Genomic DNA, 13,185 nt, shown 5'->3' on the forward strand with positions numbered 1-13,185 from the left:
TGGGGTGCAGAACTTAGATTGAATGGCTAATGTGTTTTAGAAGTCTGACCCTTAACATCTGCAAAGGGCTGTTCTCTTTATCTCATGGGTAGTCTCTCAGTCCGGTTGCTTTTGTGGCAGCTTTCAGTCTCAGGGATGAAGGGTTCCTTGGACATGGCCTACTTAAGAGCAGCTCACACTTGCACATCCTTCATATAGGCCTGCTCAGCAAAGACTCCTCTAACCAGGGTGGTGGTGATGGCCCATCACCCTTGCAACTGCACTAAAGAGCAGCCAGTTAACTATTTGCTACCTATACACAACCATCTGGGATACACAGCACACAAGAAAAAGAATACTTTAACAATTTAAGTACTTTGGCAAAAAAACACAATATTAACTCTTTAGCAGTAATCCATCGGGTCATTGCACAGTAGTTTCTGGTCACTAGATTTGTAACTCAGTACTGATGAAAGATATATGCTTTTCAACTAAACTGCCAAAGCAGATTTTGAAAGCTATCCATTTTGATTATACTTTATGGATTTTAGCATTTTTATTTTAATGTTTTTTTACCTTAAAATTGAAAAAGTTTTAAGTATATCTGTAGAAATACTCCGCTATGGAATGTTCCTGCATTTTTATCTTTTTTTTTTTTTGCATTTCGTAATTTCATTCTAACCATCAGCTCATGTTCCCCGGCTTTTTAAGTTAATATTTATTGAACAGGACTATTTAAGATGCAAAAAGTATTTTATAATCAGATTCAGTATCCATTTTCATGATTGCAACCATGATGTTTATGCCTGCAGTTATTACTTGATAGCCTTGCAACCTTCTGCCCATTGTATATATTGCGGCAGTTTACAAATCAATATACTACATAATGCACTTATAATTACATATAGTAAAACTGCATAGTATAGTCAGATGAATATACGTGCACTAATATCAGGGGGCATGTTATTAGTGTTTATGGCAATCACTGGATAGGTTTATGGAAGGACATATTTTACTATTAGGCCCCTTGCAAATGAGCGTTCCTCTGGCAGCGAGTCCGCATCGCAGCATCCGGCCTGACCTCCCAGCACTGACAGGATTCACATAGCAAATAGCATTATATTGATTTATGATGCTATGTAACCCTTACAGTTCTGGAATGTATTGGATAACACTGGCAGCATTATGCCAGTGTTATCCAATACATTCCAGAATTGTAAGGCCTCTTTCACAGAAGTTCGGGTTTGGGATCGGTGTTGTGTAGATTTTATTATTTTCCCTTATAACATGGTTATAATGGAAAATAATAGCATTCTTAATAAAGAATGTTTAGTAAAATAGGGAGGGAGGGGTTAAAAAAATAAAATAAAATTTAACTCACCACAGGTTCTTTTCCTCCTGGTCATCAAAGAGGAAGACAGAAGAGAAGCTGGGCTGCGCGAACAAGTGGATGAGGTGAGTTAAAGAGGACCTTTCACCGATCCTGACATTTTGAACTAAGTATACAGACCTGGAGAGCGGTGCCCGGGGATCTCACTGCACTTACTATTATCACTGTAACACTAGGATGAGCCGAGCCCCGGTCTCCTTCCTGCAGAGCGGTGCCCACTTCCAGCCTGAGCCCAGCTGCCCAGAGCACTGATCCTGAGCCGCTGGAGTCTTCAGAACTGGAAGTATTTACAGTCATTCACTGGACTCTACCAGATGTGTGGATTTTTTGTGTCTGTGTGTTGTGGTGGAGGGTGTGATTGCCTGCTAAGGTGTGGGAAGGCGGGATCCAGGGGGCCTAAGTAAATTTTTGCCCAGGGTCCAATCAATATTAAAGACGGCCCTGCTGCTACCAGAGGTGTCTGCCACTGGTTTTCCTCCTCACTTCCATTGATCTCTTACCCACTGCACTGAACCGAAGGGGGTATGTACATGGAGGAGTCAAGAGATATAGCTGTTAGCTGAATTAGTGCATGGGCACCTTTTAGTTCATAAAGATGTAAAATACTACCAATAATATCAATGATTTAATATATGAATGAAGAGTAGGGATGAGCGATTAGAACACCCGGAAGTTTGGGATCGCCGGGTTCTGCTGAACTTCAGCTCAAAGTTCGGCTTCGGGAACCCTATTGAAGTGAATGGGGTGAGATTAAACTGGTATATCATCAAAAATAAATCCTTTATTTAATTAATGATACATAAAAACGAGACAGATAAAAATGGCTACATCTGAGGAGGTATGTTAACACAAATGAGACATGGGGGGGAGGGGTTTTGGAGTATGCAATGTACAAAAGGCGGTAGAAAAAAGGAGTACAATACCTCACTGATTTCTGTATGTATAACTGCAACCACAGATATAAAAATGCAAAAGTGCAAATACTGAGTGGCAAAACACCATATCAAAAACCCCCAGAGGAAGGCATCCGCCGAAACGCGCGTCAGGGTTACGTGGCTCTCCTGAGGTGTACATCCCCACATCTATGGGTATGTAGACATGCTATATTGTTGTGGACTTTGAAGGATGTGCTCTTTGGCTCTAGGTGCTCAGCTATACCCACTTGGGTTATCCACAGGTGGATGTTCACTGTGCACCTGAGCCAGTTTTGCATGTATTTGGAGGTTTAAGCTGTCACCACAGCTGCAATTGTGGTATCTGACCATTTGATATGGTGACTTCTTATGCACTTGCACTTTAACTTTGTATGTATTTGGAGGTTTAAGCTGTCACCATAGCTACAATTGTGGTATTTGACCATTGATATAGTGACTTCTTATGCACTTGCACTTTAACCTTCTGTTGGCTGTTATATGGTCCCATAACTTGGAACCATCAGACATCCATATGTCGCAGTGTTATCTGCAACCACTTTTTTTATATGGTGTTTTGCCACTCAGTATTTGCACTTTTGCATTTTTATATCTGTGGTTGCAGTTATACATACAGAAATCAGTGAGGTATTGTACTCCTTTTTTCTACCGCCTTTTGTACATTGCATACTCCAAAACCCCTCCCCCCCATGTCTCATTTGTTAACATACCTCCTCAGATGTAGCCATATTTATCTGTTGTCTCATGTCTCGTTTTTATGTGTCATTAATTCAATAAAGGATTTATTTTTCATGATATACCCGTTTAATCTCAGTTTATTCTTGTTGGTTGGTGTATTCATGTACACTGAGTGGGTTTTTACTTACTCTTTCCGGGTTTATTTAACATAGTATATTTAATTACCGTTTATGTGTATGTCTATGTTTTGTGTAACCTACTTGTAATGAAGTGAATGGGGACCTGAACTTTGGGGCACTAAAATGCCTGTAAAATAGAAATAGTAAGGACTAGAGGGCTGCAAAAAGAAGTAAAATGGGGGTAAGAGCAGGACAATTGCCCTGCAAACAAATGTGGATAGGGAAATTACTTAAAATAATATAAAATAGAAAAAAATAAAAAAGAATAATCTTGAACTAGGAGGCAGAGGTCAAAGTGGAGTAGGAGATTGTGGCGGTGGAGGAGGAGGTAGACAATTTTTTTATTTTTTTGTAATTTAAATTTTTTTTTTCTTTCTTTCTTTATTGTAATTTTTTTTTATAAATTTGGGAAGACCCCAAAACATTGGGAAATAGAACAGAGAATGCAAAGAGAAAGTGTGCTGGAGAATAACAATGGCTGGGTGCGGCCAGTATACTTGTCTACTCAGCAAAAGGTACGGATAAGTCCTAAGGGATCCATGTCTGGTTCATTTTAATAAACGTGAGCTTGTCCACATTGGCTGTGGACAGACGGCTGCGCTTGTCTGTAATGACGCCCCCTGCCGTGCTAAACACACGTTCAGACAATACACTGGCTGCAGTGCAGGCCAGCACCTCCAAGGCATAAAGGGCAAGCTCAGGCCATGTGCCCAATTTGGAGACCCAGAAGTTGAATGAGGCAGACCCATCAGACAGTACGTGTAGGTGTGTGCACACGTAAAGTTCCACCATGTTGCTGAAATCCTGCCTCCTGCTAAGACGTTCCATATCAGCTGGTGGTGCTGGTTGTTGTGGCATGCTGACAAAGCTTTTCCACATTTCAGCCATGCTAACCCTGCCTTCTGAGGTGCTGGCGGTGCCCCAGCTCTGCGTTGGTGACTTCTTCCTCCTCCTCTACCTTCGCCTTGTGCTTCCACTGAGCCCCCGCTGTCAGGTGGAAATGCAATCTGCAGCGCATCTACCAGCATGCGCTTGTACTCGCACATCTTCCTATCAAGCTCCAGTGACGGAATTAAGGATGGCACGTTGTCCTTGTAGTGGGGATCCACCCAGTAATCAGCACTTGTTAGAATGTGGGCAACTCGGTGGTCGTTGCGCAGGCACTGCAGCATGTAGTCGCTCATGTGTGCCAGAGGCAACGACGAGCTGTCCTCTGTGGGAGGTGTATCGTCTGTGTCCTCAGTATCCCCCAGCCACGCCCCAGTGATGCCCAGGAGGTGCTTTGGGTGCCAGCCTGCTGTGAACACAGTTCCTCCTCCTCATAATCCTCCTCCTACTCATCCTGCAGAACTGTGCCCTGGCAGGACAGTTGTGTACCTGGCCTCTGTTGGTGCAGGAACCCACCCTCCGAGCCACTTGTGAATAACTGCCCTGATAACCGTGGAAATTATCTCTCTTCCTCCTCCTCTTCATCCTGTTCCACATCCTTTTCCATTGTTGCCCGAAGTGTTTTTTCAAGGTGACATAGAAGTGGAATAGCAACGCTGAGGACGCCGTAATCAGCACTGGCCATGTTGGGGGAGTACTTGAAACAGCGCAACACGACATGCTCGCACAGAGTTCCACGTTGTGAGTACATCGCATATGAGGCAGTGAGCGGGAAGGCCGAAGTTATGCTGCAGCGCAGACAGGCGAGCAGCAGCAGGGTGGGAACACCTAAAGAGCGCAGAGACAGCCCGCGCTTTCTGCAGCAGCTCTGACATATCAGGGTCATTTTTTAGGAACCTCTGCACCACCAAATTCAGCACATGCGCCAGGCAAGGGATGTGCGTCAAACCATCTATGCCCAGAACTGCTACGAGATTTTACCTGTTATCGCACACCACCAGGCCTATCTGAAGGCTCAGTGGCACCAACCACTCATCAGTCTGTTGTTCCATGCTCGTCCACAGCTCCTTAAAGGTGTGTGTTTTTTTTCCCCAAACAGATGAGTTTCATAACTGCCTGCTGTCGTTTCCCCCTGGCTGTGCTGAAGTTGATAGTGAAGGTGTTACGCTGACCGGATGAGGAGCCGGTAGAGGAGAAAGTGGAGTAGGAGGAGGAGGCAACAGGAGGTAAAGAGAAACGTCCTGCAATCCTTGGTGGCGGAAAGACATGCGCCAAACTGCTATCAGTTTCAGGCCCAGCCGCCACTGCATTTAACCAGTGTGCAGTTAGGTAGATATAACGTCCCTGCCCGTGCTTTCTAGTCCACGTATCGGTGGTTATGTGGACCTTTCCACAGATCGCGTTGCGCAGTGCACACCTAATTTTGTCTGCCGCTTGGTTGTGCAGGGCAGGGATGGCTCGCCTGGAAAAGTAGTGGCGGCTGGGAACCACGTACTGTGGGACAGCCACCGCCATAAGGTTTTTAAAAGTCTCGTTCCCTACCAGACGGAATGACAGCATTTCAAAGGCCAGGAATTTTGAAATGCTGCCATTCAGGGCCAGGGATCGTGGGTGGGTAGGGGAGTACTTCCTCTTTCTCTCCAGTGGACAGCTGAACGCTTCCATGGGACAGTGTGGAGATGCTTGTTGATTGTGACGGTGATCCTCTGTTTGCGGGGTGGCAGGTGCCACTGTCACTCCAGAGGGGGAGGAAGAGGCCAAGACTGCAGTAGAAGAGGGAGTAGGAGGAGCCTGAGATCTTTCGTGGTTTTTGAGGTGTTTACTCCACTGCAGCTCGTGCTTTGAATTTAGATGCCTGGTCATGCAGGTTGTGCTCAGGTTGAGAACGTTTATGCCTCGCTTCAGGCTCTGATTGCACAGCGTGCAAACCACTCGCGTCTTGTCGTCAGCACATTGTCTGAAGAACTGCCACGCCAGGGAACTCCTTGGAGCTGGCTTTGGTGTGCTCAGTCCCTGGGTGCGGTGGGCAGTAGCAGGTGTACTGGCTAGGGGACGGCCACTCCGCGTTTGCACCCTGCTCTCTCTTTTGCGGTGTGGCTGGTGCTGTGTGATCACCACCTCTTCCTCCGAACTGCACACATCACTCGCATAACCTTGATTCCATGTGGGGTCTAGGACCTCATCATCCTCCACATCATTTTCCACCCACTCTTCACCCCTGCCTTCCTTGCCGGTCTGCACACTGCAGAAAGCCACAGTATTTGGCACCTGTGTTTCGTCATCGGAGATGTGCTGCGGTGGCCTTTCCATATCCACATCCTGAAACATAAGTGGTTGGGCATCAGTGCACTCAATCTCTTCCACTTCTGGGGCATGGTTAGGTGGATGGGCCACGGAAACCCTGCCAGCAGTCATCAAAAAGCATAAGACACTGCTGCATGATTTGGGGCTCAGACTGCTTGCCGATTTGAAAGGGGTTGAGGTGAAAGACAGATGCCCATGGGCTGCAGGTGCCAACTCTATGCTTTCAGCAGGGCACAGTGTGGGAGACAATGTGAAGGAACTGAAGGCACTGTCAGACACCCAATCTACTACCGCCTCTATTTGTTCTGGCCTTACCATTCGTACAACGGTATTCGGGCCTACCAAATAACGCTGAAGGTTCTGTCTCACCTGAGGAAGGTGTTTTATTTGCGCATGTAGCTGGCACAGATCGACCACGTCCTCTCCATGCCAAAGGAGCTCCACCAACACCAGCAGCACCACGACCAGGGCCACGTCCTTTATTTAATGCTCTCCTCATTCTTTGAGTTCACCCACCAATCTAACAGACAAATTAACTATGTCAACTTCATTGTCATGTATGCAATGCAGGTGTACCCAGAGCCGGTTTTAGACAAAGTGTGGCCCTGGGCAAAATTGAAATATTGGATCATAAGGGCCCTTGCATATGATCCTATGAGTGCGGGACAATAGCCCCGCAGGTGGCCCAACGTGCACAGCATCATTGTAATCTACGTATGATGCTGTGTACTCCCATTCGCACGATCAATGCTGCTCCGGGACATATGGCCCGCTCACGGACCGTATATCTCAGAGGGCATACGGTCGTGTGCAAGAGGCCTAAGTCTGGCAGGACTTTGTAGCCACAGACAGCGGTTGCAACCACAGCAGCTGAGTGTAGAATGCCACATTATCTCTCTTTAGCCTTTCCACTATAAACTGCTGATCCTGCAGCCTCTTTGGGTATGCTCACACAGAGTATTTTCTGTGCTTAAAAAATCCTAATGCAGAATCTGCATCAGGTTTTTTTTTATGTGTTTTTTTATGACGAATTTTGTAACACAATTTTTAATGCAGTTTTGCTGTGGATTTTCATTCCTACCTATTTTCAATGGGAATTCTGGACATGGAACCCGCATGAAGAATGGCCATGGCACTTATTTTTTTCCATGGTGCAGTTTATAAAAAAACTAATAGAAAGAAAAGGGGTTGTCCCATCCGGGCCCCTGAAGTGAATGTGCACTGGCCATTCCATAGCAGTGAATGGAGATAATGCTGCACATGCACACTGTTATGGGAGATCTGTGGATGACACACTGTTATGAGGGATCTGTGGATGCCACACTGTCATGGGGATCTGTGGATGACACTGCTATGGGGGATCTGTGGATGACACTGTTATGTGGATCTGTGGATGACACTGTTATGAGTGATCTGTGGATGACACTGTTATGTGGATCTGTGGATGACACTGTTATGAGTGATCTGTGGATGACACACTGTTATGAGGGATCTGTGGATGACACTGTTATGAGTGATCTGTGGATGACACACTGTTATGAGGGATCTGTGGATGACACACTGTTATGAGGGATCTGTGGATGACTCACTGTTATGGGGGATCTGTGGATGACACTGTTATGGGAGATCTGTGGATGACACTGTTATGGGGGAATCTGTGGATGACACACTGTTATGAGGGATCTGTGGATGACACACTGTTATGGGGATCTGTGGATGACACACTGTTATGGGGGATCTGTGGATGACACTGTTATGGGGGATCTGTGGATGACACTGTTATGGGGGATCTGTGGATGACGCACTGTTATGGGGGGATCTGTGGATGACACTGTTATGGGGGATCTGTGGATGACACTGTTATGGGGGATCTGTGGATGACACTGTTATGGGGATCTGTGGATGACACTGTTATGGGGGACCTATGGACGACACACTGTTATGGAGGATCCGTGGATGACACTTATGGGGGACCTGTGGATGAGACACTGTGATGGGGGATCTGGCTGTAATACTGCCACAATGTGTGACTTGGCTCTACAGATGCCTTTATTAGCAGCCCTGTTCTGCTCCCCCCCAAGTACTTAAAAAAAATACACTGCTAATTTGTATTCAGATGTGGACTTTAGATTCTTAATCTATATGCCAACGCCCCCCCCCCCCCCCCGCCATTAACAATGCAGACCACCTAAACAATGCCGTCATTATTAGTTTCAAGGGGTTGTCTGGGTTCAGAGCTGAACCCGGACATATCCCCATAATGCTCCGATGTGCTCCCTTGCCCTGTGCTAAATCACGCAGAGCAAGGGCTTGTTTGTTTACCTCCGCACAATGCTAGGCAGAGGCTTCCACCCAGCAGTGTGTTCAGTGACGTTACCGGCTGTGATGGGCTGGCTTTAGCGCTGCCCTAGCCACTTTACAGGCTAGGGCAGGCTAAATAATAATAATGATACACTGCCTGTCCAAAATAAAAGTCGCCACCAAAAAAAAAAAAAAGGTCACACACTCTAATATTTCGTTGGACCGCCTTTAGCTTTGATTATGGCATGCATTTGCTGTGGCATTGTTTCGGTAATCTTCTGCAGATTTATTTCCATCCAGTGCTGCATAAATTTTTCACCAAGATCTTGCATTGATGATGGTAGAGTCTGACAGATGCGCAAAGCCTTCTCCAGCACATCCCAAAGATTCTCAATGGGGTTAAGGTCTGGACTCTGTGGAGGCCAATCCATGTGTGAAAATGATGTCTCATGCTCCCTGAACCACTCTTTCACAATTTGAGCCCGATGAATCCTGGCATTGTCATCTTGGAATATGCCCGTGGCATCAGGGAAGAACAAATCCATTGATGGAATAACCTGGTCATTCGGTATGTTCATATGCAATGCAGGTGTGCCTCAGACAAAAAATGGGATTATGTCACCCACCGAACTAACAGACAGATTATATATTTGTGTCAGGGGTACAAAGATGGTGTATTGCACCCACACAAAAAATCACTATAGGTCACCGACAGAATTAACAGCCAGATTTAGTATTATATTTCTGTGTCAGGGGTACAAAAATGGTGGATTGCACTCACAAAAAATCTTTATACTGTAGGCCACCCACAAAGCAAATAGCAAGATTACGAACACTCTCCCTCAGTTCAGCTGCCTGCTTCCTGTCCCTGCAATACTCAGAGCTGATGGGCGGTGCTACATGCGATCCAGCTTTTATAGAGGCTGGGTCACATGATGCACCGGCCAATCGCAGCTATGCCATTAGTAGGCATGGCTGTGATGGCTTCTAATTGCCTACAGCTTAAAAGTGTGTTGATTGGCTGCCCTGCAGCCTTTTAACAAGCTTTATTAAATGCCCAAAGACCAAACTCGAGCCCGACAAAAGTTTGGGTTCTGGTCCGGCTACCCAAACTCGCAAAGTTCGATACGGACACGAACTTTACAGTTTGGGTTCACTCAACACTAATGAAGAGGTGATTTTTGCAGCTTTTATATAATGATTTATAATTATGTTCACCTTCCATGAATCTTAAATGCCTCATCTTGTAAAAAGAAGATATCTGGTGATAAGGAATGGAGAGGTTTGGCTCAGCTTTCCTCTTAATTGAAAAAGGAATTGTGCATATTAAAATCCAGTAAGAGCCAAGACACAGGCGGCACGGTGACTTCAACATGGCTGCCTGAATCCAAAAGCTGGAAATGCTGGGGACACTAAATTGAGCCTAATATCTGCTGGAGACATGGAGGGGGTATTTGGGGACACCAAAGGGGTAATTTTACCTGGGGAACTATGTTTTGGGGGCAATTAGTGGACACCATAAGTACTGGTGGGCACAAACTCCTCCTCATCATGCTCTACTGAAGTCGCCTTACAGACACTGCCCTCTCCTGGTTCTCTTCCTATCTCTCTGGCCACTCCTTTAGTGGGTCATTCACTGGCACTACTTCTTCTCCTCTTCCTCTTGATGTTGGCATTCCTCAGGCTTCAGTCCTAGGTCCTCTACTCTTCTCTCTCTACACAGTCTCCATCGGACAGACTATCAGTAGATTTGATTTCAGTACCATCTCTATGCTGACGATATCCAACTATACACTTCATTTCCTGACATCACCCTTGATTTACTCCAAAACACCAGTAATTGTCTGGTATCTAACATCATGTCCTCTCTGTATCTAAAACTGAACCTCTCAAAAATATAACTTTGTGTCTTTCTCCATCTACTAATCCACCGACACTTGAAATTTTAATTTTCAGTCTACGGTACTATCATAGCTTGTAATATCATAGCTTTTCGGCAGCTTGCCCACTGTGTTGGGGTCATGTTTGACTCAAATCTTTCCTTTGTTCTTCATATTCAATCACTTGTACGCTCTTGTCTTCTGCACCTAAAGAACATCTCCATAATCTGCCCTTTTCTTACGGTGGAAGCGGCCAAAACTCTTTTTGTCGCTTTGATCCATTCTCGTCTTAATGACTGTAATTCATTACTAATCAGTCTTCCTCTCACGAAACTCTCCCCCCTTTCAGTCTGTCCTTAATGCTGCAGCCAGGCTCATCTATCTGTCCACCCCCTATACTGATGCTACTAGTCTGTGCCAGTCACTTCAATGGTTGCCCATCCACCACAGAATACAGTTCAAACTTCTCACCCACAAAGCTCTCCACAGTGCTGCACCTCAATACAGCAGTGTGCTCTTTCATCGGGTGATCTTGTGGTTCATGCAGGCACGCCAATTTTCATTTCTGGGCAGCAGATTGTGCTTTCTAAACAGCGATCTGCTGCCCAGAAACAGATCTATGAGGACGAGCAATCGCAATAGCGATCCCTCATTCTCATACTATGAAGGAGATCGCTGCATGTAAATACAGTGGTCTCCTTCACGAGCAGCCGACTGTCAGGAAGGAAAATCGGCTGTTAGATCGGAGTACTTAAACTCGCCTTTAGATACCCAGGTGATTGACCTTTATTGCTGAAGCTGCAACTCGTTAAATGGCCAGCATGAGGCCATGTCCACAAGAGGCCATGTCTCCTTTGGCTCCTTTGGAGAGTGTAATTTGCAATGCTCAAGGATTTTGCATGAAATTTGTGACAAAATCTGCAACAATTCACACCACTTGAAAAAAAAATCTACATATTTTAATCCTTTCAGGCCTAGAGTTTTGTTTTTATTTTGAGTTTTCGTTTTGCGCTCCCTGCCTTCCCAGTGCCATAACTTTTTTATTTGTCTGTTCACATAGTCATATGAGGGCTTGTTTTTTGCAGGACAAGTTGTACTTTCCAACGCCACCATTTAATATTGCATATGAGGGAAGCAAGAAAAAAAATTCCAAATGGGGTGAAATTGCAAAAAAAAAAGCTATTCCACCACGGTTTTACGGATTTTTTATTTACGACGTTTGATGTACGATAAAACGGACTAGTTACTTTTATTCTACAGGTCAGTACGAATCCGGTGATTCCTTATATTTATAGTTTTTCTTGCGTTTTGATATTGATAAAAAAAATGTAAAAGTGGGAAAAAAATCTGTTTTATTTTTTTCTCGCCATATTTTGACCATTCTGGCGTGTGTATGACTTTTTGATCACTTTTTATAGAATTGTTTTGTAGAAAATTAAGCGACCAAAAACGACGAATCGGCCATTTGGACTTTTTTTTTATGTTTTGCTGTTTGCCGTATGGGGAATATATTTTTATACCATGGGTGTTTTCGTACATCGTGACACCCATGATGTGTATTTTTAAAAAAAAATTAGTTCTTTTACTTTTATTTTGAGAAAAGGGTAGTGATTTGAATTTTTATGTTTTGTTATTTTTGTATTTTTAATTTTTATTTTATTTTTTTACACTTTTTTATAGTTCCCATAGGGAACTATAACATGCAATCATTAGATTGCTATTATCATAGACTCCAATGCACTTGCATTGGAATCTATGATGATTTTACTACTTTCCTATGGAGCCCTATTAGAGGCAAGGGCTCCATAGGAAATACTACGCAGAAGCCTCCTGTCATTCACAAAGACAGGGGCTGCTGCACACACGCTCCTCCGATTGCCGCACTGGGGAGCCAGAGCATCACTGGAAGCTAGCGCTCAGATGCCGTGGTCAGGATTGACCATGGCATCTGAGGTGTTAAATGTCCGCGATCGGCATTACTGTCCGCGGGTGTCTGCTATAAGAAGCAGGCGGCCACCCGCGGCTATGGCACCCGCTTTGCTCAGGAGCAGGCTCCATCTTTAAAGACCCGGCCAGTGCCGTACATGTACGGCGCTGGGCGTTAAGGGGTTAAGAATGCACTGTATTGTTAATGGCCGCAAAACATGTTCAGTACTGTGTGGCCATTAGCAATACAGATCCACTGAACAGTGCGGTCTCATCAGTTTAATCAGAGCCCGCTACAGCACTTTCAGCTGCACAGTAATGGAACGCTGCGTGGTCGTGTCAGAAGTGCCACACAACCGCGCTGTGTGGTCGTACACTAAAGCTACCTGTGAGTGTGGGTGATAAGATCCGCTCAAATTTTCCTGCGGATTTTTGTGCGTTTCTGCAGCATATCTGCACCACAATCCGCAATGTCTAATTGCAGATTTTGGTGCGGATTTAATGAGGTTTTGCTGCCGATCTCATTGAAAAAGGTGAAATCCGCAGCTAAAACTGCAAACATAATTGACGTGCTATTTAATTTGGAATCTGCTTGGCAGGTCAAAGTATACATGAGATTAGTGTAATCTCATACCCTTTGCTGGTACTGTAATACTCTGCGTTTTTTCTGCATGGGAATCCGAGCTGAAAGGGCTCATGTATTCTGCAATGTGTGCCGGTGGCCTAAT

Source organism: Bufo gargarizans, chromosome 3 (genome assembly GCF_014858855.1).
Source record: "Bufo gargarizans isolate SCDJY-AF-19 chromosome 3, ASM1485885v1, whole genome shotgun sequence".
NCBI lineage: Eukaryota > Metazoa > Chordata > Amphibia > Anura > Bufonidae > Bufo > Bufo gargarizans.